General features: G+C 39.3%; 1 non-coding gene across 1 annotated transcript; it reads left to right on the plus strand.

The window, feature by feature from the left end:
• The first annotated feature begins 18,626 nt into the window (after nt 1-18,626).
• Nucleotides 18,627-18,731, plus strand: LOC118757550 (U6 spliceosomal RNA). Its single transcript, XR_004995256.2, has one exon. It is a non-coding gene; the product is annotated as a U6 spliceosomal RNA (small nuclear RNA).
• Nucleotides 18,732-26,573: the final 7,842 nt, after the last annotated feature.

Consider the following 26,573-nt stretch of genomic DNA (forward strand, 5'->3'; position numbering starts at 1 on the left):
CAAAGCAAGTTTTGAAAGTAAGACCTGTCAACAATGATTTGTGAGACACTCGTATCCTCCATATAGAAATGCATTGGGAATTCCTTACAGTATTAGAAGAAGATAGAGTCCATTTACTATGAAGCACATTACTCATTATGATGAGATTAGATGTGAAAACTCCATGAATTTCATGTTTAGACAATTATAATGTTGATGTAATAATGACTTTAAGCAGTGACAGGTAACCTTCTTCCACATTGGCTAGAATGAATCCTTCGGGATGAGAATCTCAACAAACCCAAAGTTTTGTAGAAGTGTCCAAATGAAATGCACTTATTATTACCCTAATACTAAAAGCTTTATTTTCTGTCTTTGGAAATGGTTTGACAAAATTGCTTTTGACAACATTAAACAGGGGCACAATCGTTCCTGCCCTGGGGAATCTAAATTGGCAAGCATTTCCTTTTCCAAACGTTTATCTCCAAACAAACAACTCTTACTGTTGAACATTGTTGTTTTGCAGATGCATTCTCTCTGTAGTAGTCAAAGAGTGTAGTTACCAGTGGTCAGTGATTCCATTAGGGCAGGGTAGATTTGTTGATCACTATGCCTACATTACCTAGTACGGTTCCTGGAATTAATAAGGGCTCAAAAAATAGCAACTACTCCGGGCCCTAATATCTCTACTTAATTGTCTGTAGGATTTGGGACTAGCTGTTTAGCAAAACAAGGAATTTGCATGTAAAGGACACTCACATATCTTCTGATCCTGATGTTTTATTGGGCATTAATCAAATGTCCTGGGTGTTCACCAGCTTGCCATAACGACTACAGGGAAAAAAAGTGTTCCTCCCAAAACACTTTATGAAATAATCCCTGTCTCCCTCATTTCACCAATCTGTGACTTTGTTCAATCTGCTATTTGCCAAGGGCACACCCATTGCTTATCTTTTATAAAAGTTTTCAAAATCCAAACTATTGTAGTGTTAGTGGTTTCTTCCAGAAGCATAAAACATTCACTAACCTGACTGGACATTATTTACGTTTTGGTTTTTAGAATTTAGCTTTCCATGGAGGCTTTATTATTACCACTCAATTAACCATTTCCCCCTATAACATTAATTTATTCATGAAGATCTCTTCTATCCACCACCAGGAGGCAGTGTTGAGGTAGCTCTAGAAAATTAACCTAGACCTCAATAGAACTTGACCCCTGGAATGCATGGCTTTTTGAGGCTCTACTTCCAGAAATAAGACCCCTTAATATCTTCACCAAGCAGTATGCAACAGACCTTACACATAGTTGTGTCATTTTAAAACCTCTCTACAGTTTGCAATGTTATCATTTGGAATGTCTTTGAAATTTTGTTTTTGAAATTATCCAGTCAATAAAATTTAGGTGTCATTTGCTTCTCTACTAATAGTTATTGAATAACTTTTTATTTGTTTGTTTTGAAGAATGTGATAAGTAACTAAAGGAAAGAAATCTTAGAAAATGTTTTAATTTATAATTTTTATTTACTTGAATATTTATTGGAGAGACAGCAAGCGCTAATCCATCTTTTTCATCCTCCAAAGGCTTAAAAGGCCTGATGCTTAAAACCCAGGAATCTCTAACTCAGTTTCGGTCTCCACAGGAGTTGTGGGGGGCCCTTGATCTTTTTCTCTGTAAATCAATCTTTCCAATAAGAAATAAATATAAATTAAAACAATATACTGGCACAATGGCTCAATTGACTAATCCTCCCCCTGCAAGTGGCAGGATCCCTTATGGGCATTGGTTTGTGTCATAGGTGCTCCACTTCACTTCCACCTCCTTGCTTGTGGCCTAGGAAAGCAGCAGATGACCCAAACCCTTGGGACCCTGCCACCATGTGGGAGACAAGAAGAAGCTCCTAACTCCTAGCTCTTCACTCCTGGCTTCAGACGGGCTCAGCTCTGGCCACTGCATCTATTTGGGGAGTGGACCATTGGATGGAAGATCTTTCTCTGTGTTTTTCCTTGTAAGGAATTATTTGAACATGCCACCCTGGACCCGGCACCATTTCCTGCTCCTCACAGCTCAGGATAGTCATGCCAGTCCAGCTGTGCACCAATCAGATGTAACCCAGCATCTCACCTGAGAATCCCACCCCCAGTGTCTCCTAGCCCTTTTCCCAACCCTGCCCACTTACCAATTATCCTTTGGCAATCACCTGTGACAACCTCAGGCACCAATCCCCTGGGGCCGACCCTCAATCCCTCAATCCCTCCCAATCCCCGCCCCCACACCTTGCAGGATCACCTGAACGAACCCCCAGGTGAGGCTCTGCCCTCTTTCCTTCTGCCCCCCAACCCCGCCGCCTGCTCATTCTTTTTTTTTTATATATATATATTCATTTATTCATTAATTACATTGTATTATATGACACAATTTCATAGGTACTGGGATTCCCCCCACCCCTTTCACCCCAAACCCTTCCCCCATGGTGAATTCCTTCACCTTAATGCATAACCGCAGCTCAAGTTCCGTTGAGATTCCCTAGTTAAAAGTTCACACCATACAGAGTCCAGCACACCAGCCTCATCATACCTGAATTGTTGCTGATGGTATGTTGGAGCTTCTAATTGATCGAGGTGACGCTCTGCTGGCTCTGCCTTCAAACCTGAGAGGGCCTCCCTAAGAGGCCTGCTCATTCTTGTCTCTCCCTTTCTTATCTCCCACCACCTCCATTCTGTTCTTGTCCCACTGGAATAAACTTTCTAAAGTATGTTGCTGGTTCTGGTGTTTTCAGCTCAGCTCACGGTACAAGAACCAGGCTGCGGGAATTAGCTGCGCGTAATAACGTAATAAGAACGTTAAGTGTTTTAAATAACTAACACTCCTTCTCTGTGTAAATCTCCCTTTCCAATAAAAATAAAGAAAGAAAGAAAGAAGAAGAAGAAGAAAGAGAGAGAGAGAGAGAGAGAGAGAAAGCTAGCTGCAAGGCTCCAGTGAAATCTAGCAGAAGAGCTAGAACCAGAAGCAGAGCTTGGCATTGGCATTAATAGAACTTTATATAGGAAACAAGCATGTAAGTCACCAGGTCAAATGCTTTTTCCAGAACCTTATTTTACTTTATATTTTTAAATGGAGAGTGAATAGACTCACCAAGACAGAAAAATGGGGAAGAGAAGAGCCTCTTCTCTAGCATTAGGCATGTATTTTACAGGTGTACTGAAATCTCACAGCATCATTAAGTAACTGTAGCCATTTTTATTTACAAGAGACAAAAGTAAAGCCAGACCTTATTTAAATAGCTGAATACATAGTGAGAATTCCAACAGGGCCTGATTCAACAGTTTGTTGCAACAAGTCATCATACAAAAGCTAGCCGCAGCAGTAAGTGAATCAGAAAACATCATCAGATCTGCGACAACAATCCGTGAAGCACCTTAACCTTGAGTGTAGTCTAGAGATGCGGCATAAATGGATATTAAATCACTAATGAGGGGTCAGCCACAGACACTGCTTTTGTCCAGGCAAAGTGGAACTCTCATTCCCTATTTACTGGTAGTGTTTTTAATTTCGCACTATAATTTCTCATGGCCTTACCCCTTCTTTTTGCCTAGTTTGAATGGTCATCTCCGCTGCATCTCTGAATTGCCCCAAATGTTTCAGAAGATCTAGCCTTCCTGTTGCCGTGTTCTATTGCCTGAGAAAAATCTTTGAGAAGTCATGTGATTACTTGCATGTCCACCATTACTTGCAGCAAGAGAAACACATGAAAGGAGAAATGCTTCTTAGTTATACATGGATAGAAACTGTCAACCACAATATACAGCTAACTGGTTGCTTTGCTAGAAAGTATCTACTAAGAGCATAACATTTTTTTGTAGAATAATTTGGCCAAGGCTAAAGATAGTTTTTCACAAATTTTGGAGGAAAAATATGATCAGCACTTACCAAAAATTAGGAACTCTACAACTTTGGAAAGATTGGGTGAGTTTATAAATCAACCGTGAGGACAAGATTTGGAGTAAGTTTTGTAGTTGAGCATTTCTTCCAAGAAGAGTGAAAGGGCAATTAGAAGACATTATAGAAAAACCTCAATACTATCACTTGCTCTTGGGAAGGAAATGAGGGTACAGAGCTTCAGTTCCACAGAGGAGGAGATTGATGGTGACATAGAGAAAATGGTGAAGAGATAAACACAGTCCTGCTGGGAAGCCTCTTCACACCCAGCAGGTGGGTGATCTTTGCTAATCACCGCTTTTGACTGGGACAGTGCCTGGAGGCCATTTAGAGACAAACTCCAGAGAAGGAAATTAGAGCTAGAAAGACAAAAGCTGATAGGTTTATTTTTTTGTTTTTTTGTTTTTGTTTTGTTTGTTTTTACGCCCAAAGCCACCTGGTTGTCAGAAAGTGAAAATGCTTTGCCAGGAGAAAATTCACTCCATCACACATTTTCCCCCTTCAGCCACTCTCCAGCTCCCTCAGCCAACATGGAAAGCACCCAAGGCTTCTCTGACCTGCCACGTACCACCAGCCTGACATTGAGTACAATATCTGGATGTTTACACGGTCAGTAGAAATACCTGTGGACTTTTTCTTTTTTAGGATGGGTCATTCTCAGTTACACAAGATCATGCTAATTATTTCAACATTAACCAGTCAGCATCTCAGCTATAGTTTAAAAGTTAGGAAAGCTTTTGGATTTGGATAAAATGTTTGGCATGGAATGGAAATCCCTGAACACCTGCAGCTCCTTTCACTGTGTACTCTGCTGTAGTCCAGAAACTGGTTGCAACATAATTGGCCATCTGTATACTCATTATGGGGCCAGCAGTGAATGTGGCTTCTAAGAACAGGGCCTCTCCCAGAGCAAATTCAACTTTATAAAATTAGGCCTTAAAAAATATCTACTTCTTTGTTGCCAAATGCTCTAATGTAAACACTATTCCATTTTTGTTTTGTTTTGTTTTTGAAAGCAGGATGATTAGAATTACATCCACACACTGTTCCTTCTTTTCCTTCTAGGTCTGATCAATCAACCAACAATGGGGGAAAACGATGCAGGAAGTGATTAAAGCATCAGAAGCTGAGGTCAACCTAGGGCCGATGCAGTAACAAAGGATGGAAGAGGAAATCCTTAGAAATATATTGGCTTTCATAGATAAATTCCCATACACACACATTCATACTCTTCACAAGTAGACACTTGTGCTTTTTCATACACCTGGAAGATATTTTAAAGGGAAAAATGTGAAAAGCTTTTTAAAAATAGTGTTGAATGATCCTTATCTGACCTAAATCGCCCTCTATTTCACCCAAGGGAGGCTTTTTTAAAGTGCTGTTTTTAAGCATTGGAAGGAAACAAGCTTTTATTGAGACTGAACTATTTCTTTTCCTTCCATTTATAATTTTATTTATTTGCTAAACACTTACGAGGCACTTGCTATATACCAAGCACTATTTCAAGCACTCTGTAAATACCAACTTGTTTAACCATCCAACAAGTCTAAGAAATGTGTACCATTATCATCCTTGCTTGACAGAGGAGGTTCAGAAAAGTCAAGCAACTTGCCCAGGGTCACAGTTACTCTTGGTGAAGCTGGAATGTTAGACAGTCAACTGACTAGCAAAAATCAATTAAAAAAAAAAAGAACTTTACAGGTGAGGAAGTTAATTCACAGATAGCTAAGTAACTAGTCTGCTTAATTCATACCAAAGCTGAAAAAACAACTTTAGTTTTTCCAGACAGATGCGCTAATAGAAAAATTTATATCAAGTTTACTTGTCTTTAAATTGACACCGACTTTTTTCCAATCTTTCATACTCCCCAATTATGTTTCCTGCAAGTATGGTGAGGAACACAGTTCTTTAAACACATCTCAAAATGGTTCAGTAGTTGGTACAACTAAGCCACTTAATGCCTCATTTCCCAATGAGATATTTTTTCAGGCCTGGTGTGGTGGCTTAGTAGCTAGCGTCCTCGCTTGCATGGACTGTGATCCCACGTGGGCACCAGTTCTAATCCTGGAGCTCTGCTTCCCATCCAGTTCCCTGCTTGTGGCCTGAGAGGGAAGTCAGGGATGGCACAAAACCTTGGGACCCTGTACCCGTGTGGGAGATCCCGAGGGGGCTCCTGCTCCTGACAACTGGCTTCGGATCAGGTCAGCTCTGGGCATTGTGACCACTTGGAGAGTGAATCCGTGGTTGGAAGATCTCCTTCTCTGTCTCTCCTCCCCTCTGTGTATCTGACTTTACAATAAAAATAAAATAAGTCTTTTCTTTAAAAGATTTTTTTTCTTGTATTTTTATTGGAAAGTCAGATTTACAGAAAGAAGAAGATATAGAAAGGTCCTCCGTGCCTTGGTTCACTCCCCACGGGGCAGCAATGGCCCTGGCTTCAGGCTGCCCCAGATCAGATGGGAAATCTGTGCCTGTGTGCCTGTGTGTGTTCCTCTCTCTTGCTCCCTCCCTCTTCCTGTTCCTCTGACTTTCAAATAAACAAATCATTATAATATTAACAAATAGCATATATTAAAAGCCAACCAAACATCGTCAATTATATAGAAATAAAGCACTTCTAAGTCATCCATGGTTCAAATAAGAATTAACAATGTAAATTTGTATTATACTATTCAATTAGAGTGTGTCAATTAGAGCTTTGCAATAAGTTTTTAAAGTAATATGCAAGAAAAATATATTCCGAAGAATAAATACATTGCAAAAGACTAAAGTGAAAATGAAAGGTCAACGTGCTTATCTGAAAAAGTAAGAATAAAAAGACAGCCCAAAATAAATGAAAGAAACGATGAAGACAACACTTGGACTTAGCAGGGACAGGCATTGTGGGGTACGGTGTAGGTCACCTCTTGTGACAACCCCACATGCCAGACTGAAGTGCCGAGAGTGTCCTGACTCTGCTTGTGATCCAGTTGCCAACTGAGGGCGCCCTGGAGGCCTGAGACAGAACTCAAGTACTAACACTCCGGTCACTCACGTGGGAGACCCAGTTGGAAATCTTGGCTCAGACCCAACTACTGTGGATAAAAGATCTCGCTGTCTCTCCATGTTACTTTGCCCTTCAAATAAAATTTCAGAAATTAGTAAATAATGCATTTTAAAATACTCATTTTAAGACAAAGGATGTCAATTGATAAAATAAAAACAAAATTACTCTATACAGGAAACCACTAGAATGAAAAATTTTGAATTCTTAATGTGAATGAATAAAAAGAAAGTAACACAAAGCATTAACCAGAAATGAAAATGAATTGTCACTATTTGTAATAAAGAGCTACAATTAAGAATTTAATGTCTATGACTTGGATTTTCATTAACCTGATAAATATTTTGAAAGCCACAGCTCTCTGAAACTGATACAGCTCCCTGAAACATTACTGCCATATATGATATATTTAGTAATTCTGCCATGGAAACATTATAAAAGAAAAGAAATCTAAGATGACTTTACCAGTTACTTCTTCCAGAAAAACAGATGAGTAACACCAATTTTGCACAGAATCTTCCAGAGAATAGAAAAGGTGGGAAACTTCTAAGTTTTGTAAATCCAGAGTAGTATTATACCAAAACATAAAAAGAAATAAAAAATTACAGCGCAATCTCTGGCATACAGATATTAAAATTATAACCAAAAATATTAGCAAATATAACATATTGATATATAAAGTGTATATGATTTTCTATACAAATGTCTTTAATAGAAGACACATGGCCCTGGAGTGGTAGCCTAATGGCTAAAGTCCTTATCTTGCATGTACTGAGATCCCATGTGGGCACTGTTTTCTCTCCCGGCAGCTCCACTTCTCATCCAGTTTCCTGCCTGTGGCCTGGGAAAGCAGTCAAGAACAGCCCAAATCTTCGAGACCCTGCACCCACATGGGAGACTCGAAGAAGTTCCTGACTCCGATCAGCCAGTAGTGAATCAGAAGATGGAAGATCTTTCTGTATCTCCTCTCTAAATTTGACTTTCCAATAAAAACAAACAAATAAATCTTTAAAAAGTTTCTGTTTCTGTTTCTTTGTGTCTCTGTGTGTGCATCAAGTAAGTAAATCTTAAAGAAAGTTCAAAAGAATATACACTGACGTGTCTCTTGATGTAATGTTCGTGAATGAAAATCATCTCATGTACTGATAATGGACATCAGAATGCAAGCCAAACTATGGGAGGATAATGACTGAATTATAGACATATTTTCTGGGAGATTGGTGATGTTCTATTTCTTAATCTTAGAATTGTTCTCATGAGACATTCACATAATATGCATGATCAAGTCTATTCTCAATAGTTATGCATTTTTCTGTATTTATGTTACAATTCAATTCAAAGCTAAACTTTAAAAAATCAAAGTTTTTACAAAGTTTCTTCTATTGCCAGGAAATATGAAACATACGTGAAACACACACACTGTTTTTCCTTGTAAGAGTCATGCTTAAGAGTCATTGTTTTCTTAAATTTAGCATTAGAGATACTCTGAGATTAATTCGCTCAGACAGGCTGATGTAGGTATGAGTCTGCTCTGCCATCACTATTGAAAATTGTTCCCTGAGGCCTGTTCTCTTATCTCCATCCAACTCCCTCAGAAAACTATTAGTGACGTTGGAACCTAGACAATTGCACAATCCTTTTAATGTCTGTCCTGGAATAAAGACATTATGCATCACCAGTGTGTGCACATATACTAAGGTAGCATTAATAACCTCTGTGTTGTTTAGTCTATATTTCATTGGCTGGCTGCCTAGAATGACTAAGGAAACTGCCTGAAAATTACCCCTTCCTCCTCAAAAGACAAAAAGAACAGGCGAACTCTGGAATTACTTCTACCAGAGGGAAAATTAAGAAACTGCATTAAAAATAAGCTTTAAAGAAAGGAGAGTCTCCATGCAAGTAGATTTCTTATTTGTCAAGAAGAAATGCACTTCATTCAGACTTCGTTGTAGTTAGGCCAAATTGTCACCATGCTCTGGTGATTTATAAATCGAGAAAAGTTATTCACAGTCAGTGCCTGTCTACATCAAATATTTATGTAAAGCTGGTTGGATGCCTTGTGTTAAAATCTATGGCAACTCAATTGATTTTGATGATGCTAATGCTATTACAGTTCTGTAAAGATACCAGAATACAGCTCCTAATTAAACTGATTCAAAAGAACTGTGATCATCTGATATACTAAAAAATAGCTCATTGTATATTAAGCATATACTTTGTGAATGTGAACTCACAGAGAGCCAGTGTTCAAGCACTCAAGCATTGTACATGGAACAGGAGAATGGAAATAAACCCTTCCTGCCATTTTATTTTTTAGGTATGTCAGTGACTGAGAATCAACAATTCTCCAGCTGGCCCAATATATGAAACTTTTGGAGGCGAAATTCTGCATCCTTGGCACAGCACAGGTTTTACGGGACAAGAACCCTCAGGATGTTGGAAATGATTCTCCCAATTTTTCATAATCTTATGTGCTTTGATTGCCAGCAGCAGTTTTGTTGAGTCTTTTGTTTTCTTTTATCCTACAGATGAATGGAAAAGGCTTTCATTCACGCAGCCAGCAGGTTAAGTTTAGGAGACACACAGTTAAAAGAAGATCATACATTGTCAGGACCCTGGGTGTAGCAAAGAAATAATTGCCTATTTCACATTGAACACAATTTAGATTGTGAACTTAACAACCAGAATGAGATGTCAACTGTACCTAACACCCCAGACATTTAATATCACAGATTACCCCGTAGACTGAGACAAGTTGTTGACCAATTCACATAGGCATTATGAAATTTTTTCAATGAAGTCATGGCCTTTGCCTCTCAAGGAAGCCATTCTGATGTTCCAGTCTGACTCCCCATGCTTATCTGATGATTTACACCATGTGCTCCAAACACTGGAAACACTTCATCCCCTGTTGGTTTACTCCTCCTGGCTCTCATGATGGTTTACTCCTTTGCTAGCTCTCCAGACCGTATTTGATCTTACACTTGGAAGGATCCCTATCTTTCTTCCCTTTGCAGAAATTACTCTACTACTTGAGAGCATATTTTTGCCCTTCTCTCCATTTGGAAACCTCTCTGCTCTGTTACTAAGGATGTTGCCGATTGTCCTCTTCATCGGACACAATGAGAAGCGATCTTTCACAACATGCCTGATTCCAACATGGAAAAAAACTGATGACACTTGCGACTTTAGACAAATTACTTCATCTCCCTTTGCCCTAACTTACTCATCTGTAAAAGGAGTACACTACCATTATTTATCTTTTTTATTGGGTCCAACAGAATGACATGGGCAACAGGTTTGGAAGGATATCAGGGATACATCAAGATCACCCTTTACCATTTGATGCCCTTGGTCTAAGGGTTCAAGTTTGGAACACTTTGAAATCATTACATATAATTAAACCTAGTACTTAATATGCTGATGCTTGTAAAAAGACTTAAAAGAATATAAAAGCAGTCCAAAGTAAATGAACGAAATTGCAAAGATTAAACTGGGATCTAATGAGGCAGGCATAGTGGATTAGTAAGTTTTCAACAATTGGGATGTCTGTTTCCCATACTGGAGCACCCAGGATGGCATTCTGGCCTCTGTCTTGGATTCAGCCTTCTGCTTACATGCACCCTGTGAGTCCCTGCACTTGAATGAGAAACCCAAATTTGAGCTCTTGGCATTGTGTCACCACTTGTAGGCACTTAGACTAGAAGATGGGAGTCTCTCTTCCTCTCTCTCATTATTTTTTCCAAAAAAAAAAAAAAAAAATCAGGGAGCAAGGGGTGGGTACCATTACTTGGGACACTGACATTTAATATTGCTAATTCAAATCCTGGCTATTCTGCTTCCACGCCAGCTTTCTGCTCTCACTTGGAAGGCAGTAAGTGATGGCTCAAATGCCTGGGTTCCTGCTTCCCACGTGGCAGAATTAAGTGGAGTTTCTGACTCCCAGCTTCAGCCTGGCACAACTCCCCCTGTTGTGGCCATTCAGAAAGAGAAACAACAGATGGAAGCGCGCTCTCTCTCTCTCTCTCACACACACACATACACACAAATAAATACATTTTCAAAATGAAAATATGAAACAAAAAAGAGAACCTAAATATTCCCTGGACATAAGTCAGCTTTTGACAAGGCATGTAAAGCAAGAATTATACTGAGACAATGAGTAGATAGATACTGAATATGTTGAACAATCCAGACAGATTCCCAGGAATTTAGGGTTGTTTAGCATGTGAAAAAAAAGTCATCAACATATATATCTTGTTTTTATAGTCAAGTTCGAAAAACCATGTGACACTATCAACACAGATAGAAAAGAGATTTTTAAGTTATTTTTAATGTAAAAAGCAGACTTGCAGAGAGGGAAATCTTCTATCCTCTGCCTCACTCCCCAAATTGCTGAAACTACCAGCTCTGGACTGGTCCAAAGCCATGAGCCTAGAACTTCCTCTGGGTTTCGCAGGTGGGTGCCCAGGATTTGGGCCATACTCTGCTGCTCTCCCAGATACGTTAGCAGGGAGCTGGATTAGAAGTAGAGCAGCCAGGACTCAAACTGGCCCCTGGGAAAAAGGAATTTAAGAGAACCCAATATCTTTTTATATTAAAATACTCAGAAAATTAGAAGGGGCAGTAGTCCTTCTCAGACTGTGTCTTATTATTATTGCTAACGTTCCTGTCTCATAAAGAGAATGTAAATAAAACCACACTTTTATAACACACTTGATGAGGAAAGAGTGCAACTTTTATTTTAAGATCAGGAACAAAACAATGGCATCTGGCACAGCCATTTACACATTGGGCAGACCTAGTTATAGAAATTATGCAAGAAAGGAGCAAAGAAAGAATCAGAAGGAAAACCTCTCTATCAACAGATAACATTCTGTTAGGTGTTAAAATCATTAGGAATCCACTACAACATCATTCTAATGAAATAATTGCCAGAAAGGTTGTCTTACATAAAAGGCAAATTAGTTGTATTTTTATATTTATGTGACAGGGCAGATGCCATGATCAAAAAATTACTTGTACTTTTATACATAGGAATGAGGAATCCAAGTGAAATTAAGGGGAAAGTTCATCTATAATAGAATTAGAAATAAAGCACTTGGGAAGAAAAAAAATTAATAAAAGAATCACAAGACCTATATACTTAAAACTTCCAAATGCGGCCCAATGAATTTACAGCCCAAATAAATGAAAAGATAGTGCATGTTTCTGTGTCATATTATTGCTAACATAGTTTTATCTACAAATGTAGTTATGCATTAAATGCAAGCACTATTGAAATCCAGCTGCTTTGCCCTCTCCCCCTAGGAACTGAAAAGCTAGCCATAAAATTTATTTGGAAATCCAAAACACTCAGAATAGCCAAAACAATCTGGCAAAGCAGAACAAGTTTGGAATGACTCAATTTCCCAGTTTCAAGCTTAGTAAATGCTACACTAATCAAGATACTACATATGGACATCATTTACATCATGGGAAGCATAATTTAAATGTGTTGGGGTGGGGGGTTCAAGTGCAGGGGGTGGGGTAAAGTAATTTATGTTTTGATTGGTGGACCTGGTCAATGGTCCTGAGATCATTCAATGATAAGAGATGATGTTTCCACTAAGTATGGTAGACAACAGGATATCCTGTGTGAAATGCTCATCAGGACTTCCATCTTATCCACACAAAAAGTTAACCTGGATCCTATTTTAAAATATACGAGCTAAAACTATAAAGCTTTGAAAAGATAACATTGGGGTCTGTTCTTGTGACCTTGGACTTGGTAATGGCTTGCTTTTCATTTTCTTTGTTTTTTTTTTTTTTACCATCAATGCCTTTGGTAACAGTGACAAAAAAATATATAAATTTTTGACTAACCAGGATTTAACCATTTTATAATACACATTATCTTATCCCAATGTAAAAGAGATTGTGAGAAACAAGAAGATTGGGAGAAAATACTGACAAACTGTGTGTCTGAGAAGGAGTGTGTAGCTATAATACATAGATAATTCTTATTCCTTAGCAATCAAATCACAAGTCATTTATTTTAATGAAAAATAGCTGAATAGATATTCCCCCAAGCCCAAAATCAAATAGGCAATAAGCACATGAACAGAAGTGCTCCACAATATTTGTCTTTTCAGAAATACAAAACCAAACCCTATGAGGTACTACTGTTTACCATCTATTGGAATACATCCAATCGAAAAGACAAGGGGCTGTGGTGCACATCAAGCCATGATCTGCAGTGCCAGCATTCTAGATGGACACCTGTTCAAGTCCCAGGTGCTCCACTTCCAATAGAGTTCCTGCTGGTGCACCTGGGAATGCAGCAGATGAGGATCCAACTACTTGGTGGACTGAACTCCAGGCCCAGGCACTTTGGAAATCGATCAGTGGATGGAAGTTTTACCTCTTTCTCCTCTTTATCTCTTTCTCACTCCTTCTTTGTTAACTATGTCTTTCAGATAACTAAATAAATCATTTTTGTAAATAAATAAATAAATTCAGAGAGAATGTGGAGAAATTATAATCCTCAGACCTTGCTAAGAGAAACAGAAAATGAAATATCTCCTTAAAGGAGAAGGAGGAGGAGAAGAAGAAGAAGAAGAAGAAGAAGAAGAAGAAGAAGGAGAAGAAGAAGAAAAGGGAGGAGGAAGATGAGGAGGAAAAGGAGAAAAAGAGAGGAAGGAAGGAAGAGAGAGAGAGTCTTTTTAAAAAGCTTCCTCAAAAGATTAAACATGGAGCTGCCATACAGTCCAATTTCAGGCTCAGGTATGTACCCAAGGGGAATGAAAACACTTCCACATAACAACTGATGCATGTGTGTGGGCACTGGGGTCAGGGGCTGGTGTTTCCTCTGCCTACAACTCCTTTAGTTTGCATCATGGCTGCTCCACTTCTGATCTAGTTCCTTGCAAAAGCACCAAGAAAGCAATGGCAGATGGCTCAAGTGTTTGGGCAGCTGCATCCAAGACAGAAATCCGGAAGAAGCTTTTGTTTCCTGACTTTCATCTTTTCCACATCCTAGTGACTGCTACCATTTGACTCATTCTCTCTCTCTCTCTCTCTCTCTGTCTCTCTCTCTCTCTCTCTCTCTCTCTCTCTATATATATATATATATATATATATATCTGTTTTTGAAATAAATCTTCAAAAATTTTGATATGAATATTTACCACAATGTTATTTGCAATAGTTTAAAAATTAAAATAACCCATGTGTCTGTCAGTTGATGAACCAAAATAAAATAAATAAATAAAATAAAAGGTGAGAATAGGTATAAAATGAAATTTTTGGCAGAACCAATCTGTGTTGTTTCCATCGATGAATTAGGAAAGCATTGTCCTAAAGTAAGGAAACCAGCCACAAAGACCACATGTTGTGACACAAATGATATGAAATGACGAGAAGTGGGAAGTCTATAAGGGAAATGTGTGGTTTCCTAGGACTGAAGGGATGGGGGAGAGCCTGAGGGCAGACAAAGGCACTGCTGCTGGGTACAGGATTTCTTCAAGATATGACAAACAAGTCTAAATTTAGATTGTGATAGATGTTACCCAATCTGGGGAACACACGAAAACCCATGATGCTATGTAAGGTTTAATGTGTTCATATAATATGTGGATTATGCCTCGAGATAGCTGCTACGTTTTAAACGTTTAACATATTAAGCCATTTGAAAGATTAGGTTCTATTAGATGTTTTTCAAAATGATGTCACAATTTGTGTGTCAGTATTACATGATGCTTAGTGTTATATGTTTCACAACTATGCAACCAAAGGTAAAATATTTAGCTGTCAATTCAGAAATTTGTGAGGAAAAAAAATGAGCTTTTCCAAAAATTCTTTTGAAATATATGCCAGTAGAACTGTGAGTGCCACCGGATTAGGAAAGGCAATGTCAGTTAACAATTATTAGTGTAGATTACAGGAGCAGGCCTTAGTGCCTCCATCCAAACAATTACAGTGAGAAAAAGGAGGGCAGGTAAGTATTCATTCATCCACAAACCTATAAACCGGAACCTCAAAACACACTAACTGGAAGCTGGTGTTGTGGGGAACCAGTTTAAACCTCCACCTAGGATGCTTACTTCCCATATCTGAGTGACTGGTTGGAGTCCCCAATCAGCTACTTCTCATCCAACTTTGTGCTTGTGTGTCTGAAAGGCACAATGTGATGACCCAAGTGTTGGTTTTGCACTGTCAATGTGGAAGATCTGAATGGAGCTCCTAGTGCTTGGCTTCTGCCAAGGCTGGCCTGGATGTGGAGTGCATTTGAAGAATAAACCAGTAGATTAATCACTGATTCGCCTCTCCTCCTCTCTCCTTTCTCTCACCCCTCTCCTCTGCTCTCTCCTCTCTTATCTCCCTTCCTCTCTCATCTCCCTTCCTCTCTCATCCCCTCTTCTCCATTCCTCATCTCAGTCTCCTTTGTCTCTATCTTACTCTCCTTTTCCCCTTTCCCTCCCTCTGTCACTCTAACTTTCAAATAAATAACGTAAATTTTATAAGTATTATTTATTATGTAAGTCTTGAAATGGATAATGATTGAGATATTTCACAGTATACGGCTCGTTTTTCTAACAGCATAATTGCCTGGGAAATGCTATTTCATGTTCAGACCTGAAAATAAATGCATACATTTCTCTTTAGTTAATAAATTTGAGTATCAGTGCAGTAGCTTATCAGGCTCATCCTTTGCTTGTAATGACTGGCACCCCATATGGGCACCAGTTCCTGACCCAGCTGCTTCCTTTCCAATGCATCCCTCTACTTGTGGCCTGGGGATGCAGCAGAGAATGGCCTAAGCCCTTGGGACCCGCACCTTTGTACAAGACCCAGAAAAGGCTCCTGGCTCCCGGCTACTGACCTTCTGCTCCAACCATTGCAGCCATCTGGGGAGTGAACCATTTTGACAGAAGATTTTTCACACTGTTTCTCTTCTCTCTATAAATCTGTCTTTTTAATAAAAATAAACAGATCTTCAAAAATTTAAAAAGTTGGCCTTTGTTTCTTACCAATCTTATTTTGTTCTCTAGCAAGTTGCAAAAGCTATTTAAAGATGATCCTTTTCCTACAAGTGAGGTGTAGATGAGAAAGAAAAGAGACTCAAAAGAAAGTGCTCTTATTTAAATCATTTCTAGATTGAGCGCGTCAATCTTAAAACAACGTAGAGAATTTCTGTTGGAAGGCAGGGAGGAGAGAGAGGTGCGCAATCATGAAGACCTCCTCTGTGAGCACAGGTAAGTCAAAGCAATTCCTGACCAAGTCAGGGAGTGGGCTGTGCTAATCAATAAAGCACGACAAGGGACATATATTTGGCAGAGATGAAGACCCCACTTGGAACACTCACATCCCGTATGGGAACGTCTAGGTTGGATCACAGCTCCACTCTCTTTTTTTAGTGGCCTGCGGGTGCGTGTTCTGGAAGGCCATTTCCAGGCTGAAGTTCTTGGATCTCTGACACCTGAGGGAGAGACCCACTTGAGCTCCTGTCTTCCATCTGGGCCAGCCTCAATTTTTGTGGGTATTTGAGGGATGAACCCAAAGATAGAAAGTCCGTCTCTCCCCAATAAAATGAAAATAAATGAAAAAGGCTTTTTAAAGCGTTTTTGAAAACAGACTCTCAGGGAGACTCCGTTTCTTAAAGGAATCATTACATTTGCCTATTTATGTTCACGGAATGTGAAACTAAATTTTACCATTTGAGGCATCACATGAAGAGCTTAGCAGTTGTTTGCATCAAAGGCAGGAAGGCTGCTTTTTGAAGCAGAACATGTGGTTAAAGACTGGAAAATAATCCTGTCCCAATCACCTAATCCCTTGTTACAGATTTCTAAAATCCCGCGTGCAAGAGCTCATCCCTTTGTGCTTTTTAAAAAGGCAACAGCTCACCAAGCTTCAGCTTTCCAAATCCCTGGGGAGCCAGTAAATCATTGAGCATCCTAGAGTCACTAACACTTATGGTGCCAATCAATCAATACAAAGTTGGTTACAGACCACCAAGCAAGCAAAACAGAAAACTGAATGCTAATCCCAACTACAGGGAGTTCACAGTGTGATTGCAGAAAATAGAATACAAAGAAAGCTCTTTGTACAATCCCTTTATAAGAGAGTCTAGTTCATGAGAAAGACGGAGGAGCTGTAGGAATACTTAGATATTTTGTTTTGCAATTTTATCATTTGATTCGAAAGGCAGAGTTAGAGAAAGAGAAATAAGAACCAGAGAGAGAGAATCTTCCATTCACTGTTTCACTGTCCCAGTGGCTACAGCAGCTGCGACTGTGCTAGGTTGAAGCCAGGAGCCAGGAACTACTTGCAGGTCTCCCAAGTGGATGCAGGGACCCAAGTAGTAGGCCATCTTCCACTTCATTCCCAATGGCATTAGAAGGGAACTTGATGGGAAAGATAATATGAGCCAAAACCACCACAGACTGTGGCTTAAAATGCTGTGCCACAATGCCAGCCTCTCAGAAACAGGTTTTTAACAATTCTTTCATCATGAAATAGCAGAGACTGACTGCTAAAAAGAAAAAATATATAGTAATTTCTTCCATCTAAACAAATAAAAATAATTTTCCTAGGATGATGTAACTCTCTCCTGCATTGCTGCACTGTGATTTTTTCCAGTTAAAAGTCCTTAAAAATGTGGACTTTCTACTTTCTGTGAAACCAGTTCCAACGAAATGATACAGCCTCACTCAGGCACTAAAACACTCACTGACTACACAGAGTTGTATCTACTTTTCAATGATAGACTAGTTTAGCAATAAGTTTTAGCACAACAATCACATCTCAGTTTTAAGATGTTTTCTAAATGTAACTTTCTAGAAAATCAGTCAAATTCAAACTGGATTTTTTTTCCCCCAGTCTCAGCTGACTGGGCTAAATACTCTGATGACACATTCGACTGCTGTGTTACTCTCCTTTTGCCCACCCCATAACCAGTAACCCGAATTGAGCTTAGGACAACATCTATCAAAGAATTTTTCTAAATATTTTAAGGAATTAATAAGCTGCAGGTAGGTATGAGCCGTCAATATTCTTGAAGAACTAGAATGTTCCTATCGTTTTACAAAGATTAATTTTGTGTGTAGCTGGGGCAGCTATTGTTCCCAGACAATGAGTAAAACTCTAGTCAAAATATAGCCACTTAGGTTCTTCTAAAAATATGAGTAATAGATGTTGAGTAAAGCATCATATCCCCAGTAGTTTGTGTGAATCTCACACCATGTGAAGGTTCAAGGAGTAAGAATAAAGAACCCTCAAAGAAAAGGAAATCCTGTCCCCAGACTTGAGACTGAAGTATCAGATCTTCTTTCTCTAACCCGATATGTAGAGCTTAAACTTGCTTTCTGCCACAAATACTAAAAGCTGCTCTCTCTCTCTCAACCTCTCACTTTCTATATATCTCTTAATTCTCTGGAGAATATTGACACACATATAGAGTTTGCATGTTATCGGCACTAGGAATTGCCAATAGAAAAATCTGATAGAACATACAATTTTGAAGCAGATTCTTACAAGTGCGACCACTGAAAATCCAGCAGAGATGAAATGGTAGAAGCATGGGAAAGGCAGGTTTCTCAGGAAGTGTACTAGAGCAATTGTAAGTACATATGGCTAAAAAGGATATTGAGCACCTGCTTTACACAATTTTTAAAAATACATTTTGTGTTGCTTTAGCAGCACATATACTAAATTTGGAGTGATACAGGACGATTAACATAGCCCCTGTGCAAGGATGACATGCAAAGAAAATCAGTTTTAGCAGGACTTGTTGCCAAAAGGAAAAAAAAAAAAGCAATGCTGTAAAGCCTTTAGGACAAAGTGTGGGAAATTATCTCTACTCTATTGGTGTAGAAAATTATTTCTTAAACAACTGTCCAATTTAATTTTTATAGACATACATTAAAATCTGGAGTTTTAACCATAATAAAACTTAATAAAAGTGGGAGAATAAGACATAAATTAGGATATATTTGCAATGCAGCTAAATGATAAAATGTCAATATCAGAATCTACTACACTCTAAGAATAAAAGTAAAAATACTGGAATAATACCTATTAACAGTGAAATAAAATGTTGTTAAATTTACTCTAAAGTTTGTCCTAAACCTGTTCAGTACAACTGTCACACATAGTGAGCTGTTTCCTAGACTCACGTGGGAACAAACTATGCTCTAACTAGAGTGTAGCAAGAAAACCAACCGAGTGTGAGCCACTTACTGTCTATTGACTATAGAGCCAATGCCTTGTTACCCCATGCCTCTGGAAATAGCCGTCACCTGGGTGCTTCCTGTATGTCACCTCCCTTTCTCTGGCCATAAATGTAACATGCACATGTGGAAGATTGGAACATTTAGAGCCATCTTTGTTCTAGAAAGTTTGAGGAATATGTATTTTCCCAAAAATACATTTTGGTAAATTTAGCTCATTCCATTTTTTTTTCTTGAACAGTGGTCAATACATGTAAAAACAAGTCTTGATTGGATCTGGAAGATATGAAATGAAATATTACAAGAAATCATTTCATACCATTAGTTATTAGACAAAAATTACGGTTTTATAATGTCAATCTTGGTGAGAATGTTAGATGTCTATAAATGTGTCATTTGATAGAAGCACAAACTGGCAAAAATCTTTTAAAAAGTTGAATCATGGGACTGGTGTTGTGGCACAGTGGGTTAAACCAATGCCTGTGATCCATTCCAGACCACAGCATCAGTTCCAGGCCTAACTGTTCTGCTTCCCATCCAGTGCTAGTGCACGTGGGAAAGCCAGGAGAGCTTCTTCCTCCCACATGGGAGACAAGATGGAGTTTCCAGCTCCTCGCTTCAGTCTGGCTTAGCCCCCACTGCTTCTGGTTGTTTTTTGTTTTGTTTTGTTTTGTTTTTCCATTTGGGAAGCGAATCAGTGGAGGAAACTCTCTGACTTTTCAGATAAACAAATATGTTTTAAACTAGTAGAGTCAAATAAGAAGGAACGTTTGCCTGAGATACAAACAGCAGTTCTTCTTTTGGTTGTATCTTAGAAAATGATAACTCTTACAGCATGACTAAAGTGCGATATTAATAGCAGCAATGTCAAAACTAGCTCAAATAGGGGCCCTGCGGCAGCGTAGCAGCTGAAGTCCTCACCTTGAATGTGCCAGGATGCCATATGGACACTGGTTCTAATCCTGGAAGCCATGCTTCACATTAATCTCCCTGCTTGTGGCCTGGGAAAGCAGTCAAGGATGATCCAAGCCCTTGGGACCCTGCGCCCACGTAGGACACCTGGAAGAAGCTCCTAGCTCCTGGCTTCGAATTGTTTCAGCTCCAGCCATTGTGGCCACTTGGGCAGTGAACCATTGGACAGAAGATCTTCCTCTCTGTCTCTCCTCTCTGTATGTCTGCCTTTCCAATAAAAATAAATAAATAGAAAATAAAATAATCCTTTAAAAAATAGCTCAAAAGGGAACCAATGGATAAGAAGCAGGATATATGCACTCAAGGGAAAGTTTACATCAACAAAGGATAAACTGTGAGCATGTGAGCCAACAACAAATATAAAATATTTTCTGAAAAACAAAAGTGAGTTTTTTTCTGAGATTTATCGTTTCAATCATTTCTGGTGTTTATTTTATCCTACCAGGAAGAAAGCAGGTTAGCAGCACAGGAAGGATGAGTGGAGTGGGACATGGATGTGGACAGTGTTAGAACGCCCACACGCTGTGTCCGTTCCTGCCTCCAGCTTGCTGTTAACGCAGATCCCAGGAGGCAGCAGGTGTAGGCTCACATTATTGGGTCCAGGCCATCCATATGGGAGACCCACACTGGGGTGGCTCTCAGTGTGTTTCTTTCTCTGCCTTTCAAAATATCTTTTAAAATAGTAATAATAAGGAAAAATAGAATGTGTGTTCCTACCAGTCTTCAGGCAAGGCCTAGATACTTGACATTATAGAATGTTTATAGAATGTTTATATTCAGGCCACACTTGAATCATGATTGGGATAGTTTCCAAATTTATTAAAATGCTACAGCCATCTCATTCACAGTGAGCATTCATATAGGTTTGAGGTGGGGTTAAAAATCCATAACATAATTTTTTGGCTATATATTTTAAAGTTAATTTAAAATAAAAAGATGTAAGGGGCAAGTACAGTGGCTCAACAGGCTAACCCTCCATCTGCCAGTGCTGGTATCCCATTTGGGCACAGATTCTAACCCTGGCTGCTCCACTCTCATCCAGATCCCTGCTAATACAGTTGCATGGGAATGCAGTAGAGGATGACTCAAAGCCTTGTGGTATCCACATGGGAGATACAGAGGAAGCTCCTTGCTCCCAGCTTCACATTATCTCAGCTCTGGTCATTGTAGACATTTGGGGGAGTGAATCAGTGGATGGAAGATTTTTCTCTGTGTGTCTCTCCTCTGTAAAAAAATTACCTTACAATAAAAATAAACCTTGAAAGAAATTTAAGGTAATATATATTTAATTCACATCATAGTCAAATTCTATTGAAAAATCATAAAGTTGAGTTGATCAGGCAAGGGTTATTAACAGTAATCAAATGAAAGAAAATGTTTAATGATTTTTTTGACTATTTTTCTAGTAAAGATTTTTATACATAATCTGTGTAATGTTAAAAATAACTATAGTTTTCAGAACAAGCAATACTATTTTGTGTTTTGTAGAACCATTGAAAAATTGTAAAAAAAAAAAATGCAACAAAATGCAAGAGAATAATTGAAAGAAAAGTTGTTAGAATCATCTCTTGCTGAGACACAGGGATTTCATTTAGGAAGGGACAGAGCACTCTGAAGTACAAACACTTCATTTCTCAACTTCAGTATCCATGCATTGTTTTTCTTGGTATTATGTAGTTTACTTCTGTATTTTGTGTACTCTTACAGGAGCAAGATTCCAAAAGTTTAGGGAAAATAAAACAAGAAGGTAAGCTTATTCTGTTGCAAAAAAAATGGCAATCTGCATAATTTTTCATCATATACATTTCTACAAATTCTCCTGAATGCCTTTTGTACTCCTATACATCAAATATATTTCTGAATGAATCAAATATAGCAACAAAAGAGAGTTCAGTGAACAACTAAAAAAACATCATAAGTCTTTCTGACCAGGCAAGCATAAAGATGAAAAGGAAAGCAGAAGTATGTAAAAAAAAAATCTAGAGTTGGAGGCGAGTCAGGGGTCTTGCGGGCTCAGCAGAAGGAATTTGGATTTTGTTCTGGAGATACTCACAGTATCTCTTCCATGACTTCCCTCAACACAATCTCCTGTTTCGCTTTGGGTCACTGGCTGCAATCTGCTTATCTTCTGCGATTGACAAGGTCTTTTTAGATAAGCAATTAACAGAGTGATAGACGACTCAGGTGCTGGCAACACAGGAGAGAATCAGATTATTGGAGGCTTAAACTGTGGTGAAAGTGCTATCCACGCCATTTCTGCCTGTAGGAACAAATGCAGGGCAAAGGCTTTCAGGCTTCTGAAACTGCTATTGCTAATAATGAGTGAACTGACAGATAGGAGATCCAGGGTCCTTCTCTGGCTGCTATCACTGCAATCCATACCACCGTGACCCTGCTTCCAGGGTGGCACCCCAGCTGTTGCTGCCCGCAGCAGCTCTCTCACTGTTGTTTCATTGTCACCACCACTACTACACAAGTTGTGGCCAAAGCCAGGGGATTCTTTCCTCTCCCTCAGATTTCTAATCTCTTGCTTGTACTTCCCAGAGGCAGTATCTTCAAAATACAGGTAATTGGTTACAGTTTTCCCTAAAATGCACAGTGGAGCATAAGTGAAAACAAACAGACAAAAATCAAACAAGGTAAGATAAAGTTAACACATAATTGGCACATTCTGCTTGTTTAAGATTTATTTTTAATTTGAAAGGCAGATTTACAGAAAGAGAAGGAGCGATAGATCTTCCATCCACTGGTTCATTTTCCAAATGGCTACAAAGGCAAGAACTGAGCTGGTCTGAAGCTAGGAGCCTTGAGTTTCTTCCATGCCTCCCACATGGGCACAGGGGCCTACGGACTTGGGTCTTCTTCCACTGATTTCCCAGGCACATTAGTAGGGAACTGGATTGGAAGTGGGCCAGCCAGGACTTGAAGCTGATATGGGATACCCATGCCACAAGTGGAGTTTAACCTACTATACCATGATTCCAGGCCCCAGAACACGCTTTTTAAAGCAGAGTTTCCTTTACTCTCCCCCAGATTCCTAGCGATTTTTACTTCACCCTTTGCTCCTCTCCCTCAACTCTGACCCACTCTGTGTGTGTGTGTGTCTGCTGTGTATGTTTCTGCTGTGATGATGCTCTTAGTCTTTTTTCTACTTGTTCATTTCAGTCTATGTACTTTCCAGCTCTCTATTCACATAGTATTTTGGCCATAATTGAATCTAAACTATCTTGAAGTTTCTCTTTTATGTCCCTGTTTATCCGCTATTTTTTCAGGGTGAAAACCTAAATATGCTCATTTAATTCATAAATCTTTACAGAAAGGACTAAACAAACTTTCTTCCTTTAAGAAGATTAATATCTCTGTATATGGGGAATCAGAAAATTGTTACAAACTACCATACAGCTGTGTTAATGTTTATGTCAGATCAGTTATGATCAGATTTGGTTGCAATGAAGAGAAAATACAGCACAGTATTTTTTTAAGGTATACACTTATTTTTTGTCTCATGTAACTCATTTTTGGAAGTAGAATTCAGTTATGCTATAGTATCTCCACTAAGTTTTCAGGTAGCCTGGTACATAGTATCCATTGTCAAGATCATTTCATGGTTCAAGGTAGTTCTTGCACTCACAGCACATCCACCTCCCATGTTGTCTTAAAACAAGTGAAAGGCAAAAAGTAAAAGGAGAAATGGTGCTGGAGTTCCTCCTGTTAAGCAGCTGGGAGCCATGAAGTAACTACACTCACCTGTTACTGGCCAGAAATTAGTTCCATCTAGTTGCAAAGGATATCAGGAAAGGAGTGGTAACATTGTTACCCCACGTAAACCTATTTGCTTAGAAGAAATAGGAACCCGATATTGGTTGGTGATGGGCATTCCTGATCTCAAATATAGAGTAATGATGTGAGAGGAGTTAGACTGGGTAGTAGGCAGTTAAGGTATTCTGGGTCCCCAAGTTATCAATTTTTTCCTCAAATATAAAAGGGTATTTTCCCCACCATGTCTTATATTCACCAGAGCACATTTATCCCAAGACAAGGGCATATTCACGTATCAGAAACACGCTTCCCCAAGAGACAAGGGCGACGTTAACATACCAATTCCCCACCTAAAGTGTCAGCCCAATTCCGTCTCTGGCCATGGGCAAGTGGATAGGTTCAGACTGGCCTCTTTATCACCAGAAAGGGACTGAGGAAGTTGGGCAGTGACACCTTTCTGGCCTTTTGTCTCAGGACCAGGTGCTATGGAAACCAGGAGTTCTTCTTTGTTTATGGAGAAACATCTTTGAGGTGAACCTTTAAAACATGCTTTCCTCACCATTAATACAAGTCTTTCCCACTTTTCCTCCTGCCACTATGGCAGAAGTCTAGGGTATCTCTCTTTTTCCTCCTCCTGCCACTATGGCAGGAGGTACGGGTCTTTTCTATTTTAAACCCACCTCCCGTCACTAGGACGGGAGCTCCTTTTCTCAGCTTTTCTAATAAATCTTGCTTTAAAACTAAACTGTGTCCGCATGAAAGTTCTTCTTTCCTGCTAGACAAGAATTGAGGTTGCTGCCGTATTCGGGGTCAAAATCCCTACAACAATGGGGGTCAAGAAACTGCATTAGGGAAGCCAGGAAAGGATTCAAAGAGGTTATAGTGGCACTCTTGACAGTTTTCCCTGATTCAGAGTTCCATACATAGTTGTCTGTCTTTCCCACAAGATTGTGAGTCCCAAGTTAGCAGATACTCTGTCCACAGCTGCTAACCCCTCGAAGGGGAACTTTCCTCACAACAGCTCCTCCATGAACCTTTGGTGAATGGAGATACAGGTGATGAAGCTTTTCAATGTGTCAGCTTTGCTAAAGCTTTTCATCTATCTTCTCTTCAAGGTGAAAAAGTGCCTCTAGCATTAGATCATAGATCAGCCTGCATAAATACTTTCTTGGAACATTTATCACCTTTTGTACCCTCGCACGTCTTCTTACTAAGACTTGATTCTTTTTATTTGTCTTCATGGGACTTTCTCTTCATGAGAACTTCCTCCATCCCCCAGCTCCCACACTGACCTCCACCTCAGCAATCCCAGTTTAAGGCTTTGAGGGCAGGCCAATGTCAAAATCAAGCCAGGTCTCAGGTTTTGCGTAGGTAAGGAGCAGTGACTCAGGGCTGCACACAGCATGGCTTGTCATCATTTCAGGGAACACAGCTCTTGGAATAGGTATGAGGATCAACCCCACACATGCACACAGGCCATTACAATAACTGATTCCCACATGAATCACATGAAGTATTTCCGGATTTATAAGGTTATTCAAAGTTGAACGTGACAACTGCTACTTAAAAGAGTCTAAAACCCTAACGTAGGCAAATCTCAACAACCGGGGGAAATTTGAGAGCAGGTGTTGACACAGCTTATTGCATCTCACTTGGTTTACTGGTTTCAGAATTTACTCAGAAAGAATGTCTCTGCAAAGTGTTCTGGTTTACCCAGAAATGAACCCCAAGCTCAAACAGCTAGTTACCTTCCTGTTTGGCTTCCTTCCATATTACTAAGAAACGATTGTCTACGCACATGTTAATTATAGCAAAGCTGATGGAAACTTGGCTGTCATGTCTAGACACAGACTGAATAGGGATCTGGCTGGAGATTTGGTCTGGGTTGACCCTAGATTACATCTTGACCTCCTGAAATGCCTCTTCCCATTTTTGATTCTGAGGCCATAGAACAGAGACCTGCTACCAGCTGCTCCAACTCTGACATTTCTGCATTATCAGTGGAGTGTGGAAGAAACAGAGCAGGCTGCTCCCCTTCCAGGTCGACCTCATAGAGAACTGAGTTGGAATGCGAATTTCTCAAGATTCCTAAAATGTGCTTTTAAGTACTCTTCAGCAAATGAGCTCTTCCTTTTCTCTTAGGATGAAAGACAATTTTCTCCATAATCTTTTCTAGTTTTTACTCATGACAATTTGTGAGAAAACAATATAGCCAATAAGAGCTCCGACTTACTGTTAAACATGATGAAATTGTCAAGCAGGGCAACCTGGAGAAAAGCAGATGTTTGTTCATTTCAGCTTTAAGCAAACCAGCCTGAGGGATGAAACAACAGCTCACCTTAGGAGATACCCCCATCTCTATGTAGGCCTTTAGAGACCTATTCCATAACACCTCATGGAGCTTCTTCATCCTCCAGGAAGCAGAAGACACAAACTAAGCGCCAAAGCAGAACAGAATTGCGACCGACCTCAGGGTTTTAATTGAACAATCTGTGTTACAGATGATGAAACTGAGATGTGGAGAACTGAAATCAGAATTTTGAAGCATAGTACCAAGACAAATCACACTACATCACTAGCTGATTCTCAAATGCTGTAATAGGATATAGAACAAACACTAATTTTAGAATCTTAGTAAGCCCAGCCATTTAATGCCATCTTGAGCAGAAAT

The sequence above is a fragment of the Ochotona princeps genome, chromosome 9, assembly GCF_030435755.1.
Source record: "Ochotona princeps isolate mOchPri1 chromosome 9, mOchPri1.hap1, whole genome shotgun sequence".
Classification (NCBI taxonomy): Eukaryota; Metazoa; Chordata; class Mammalia; order Lagomorpha; family Ochotonidae; genus Ochotona; species Ochotona princeps.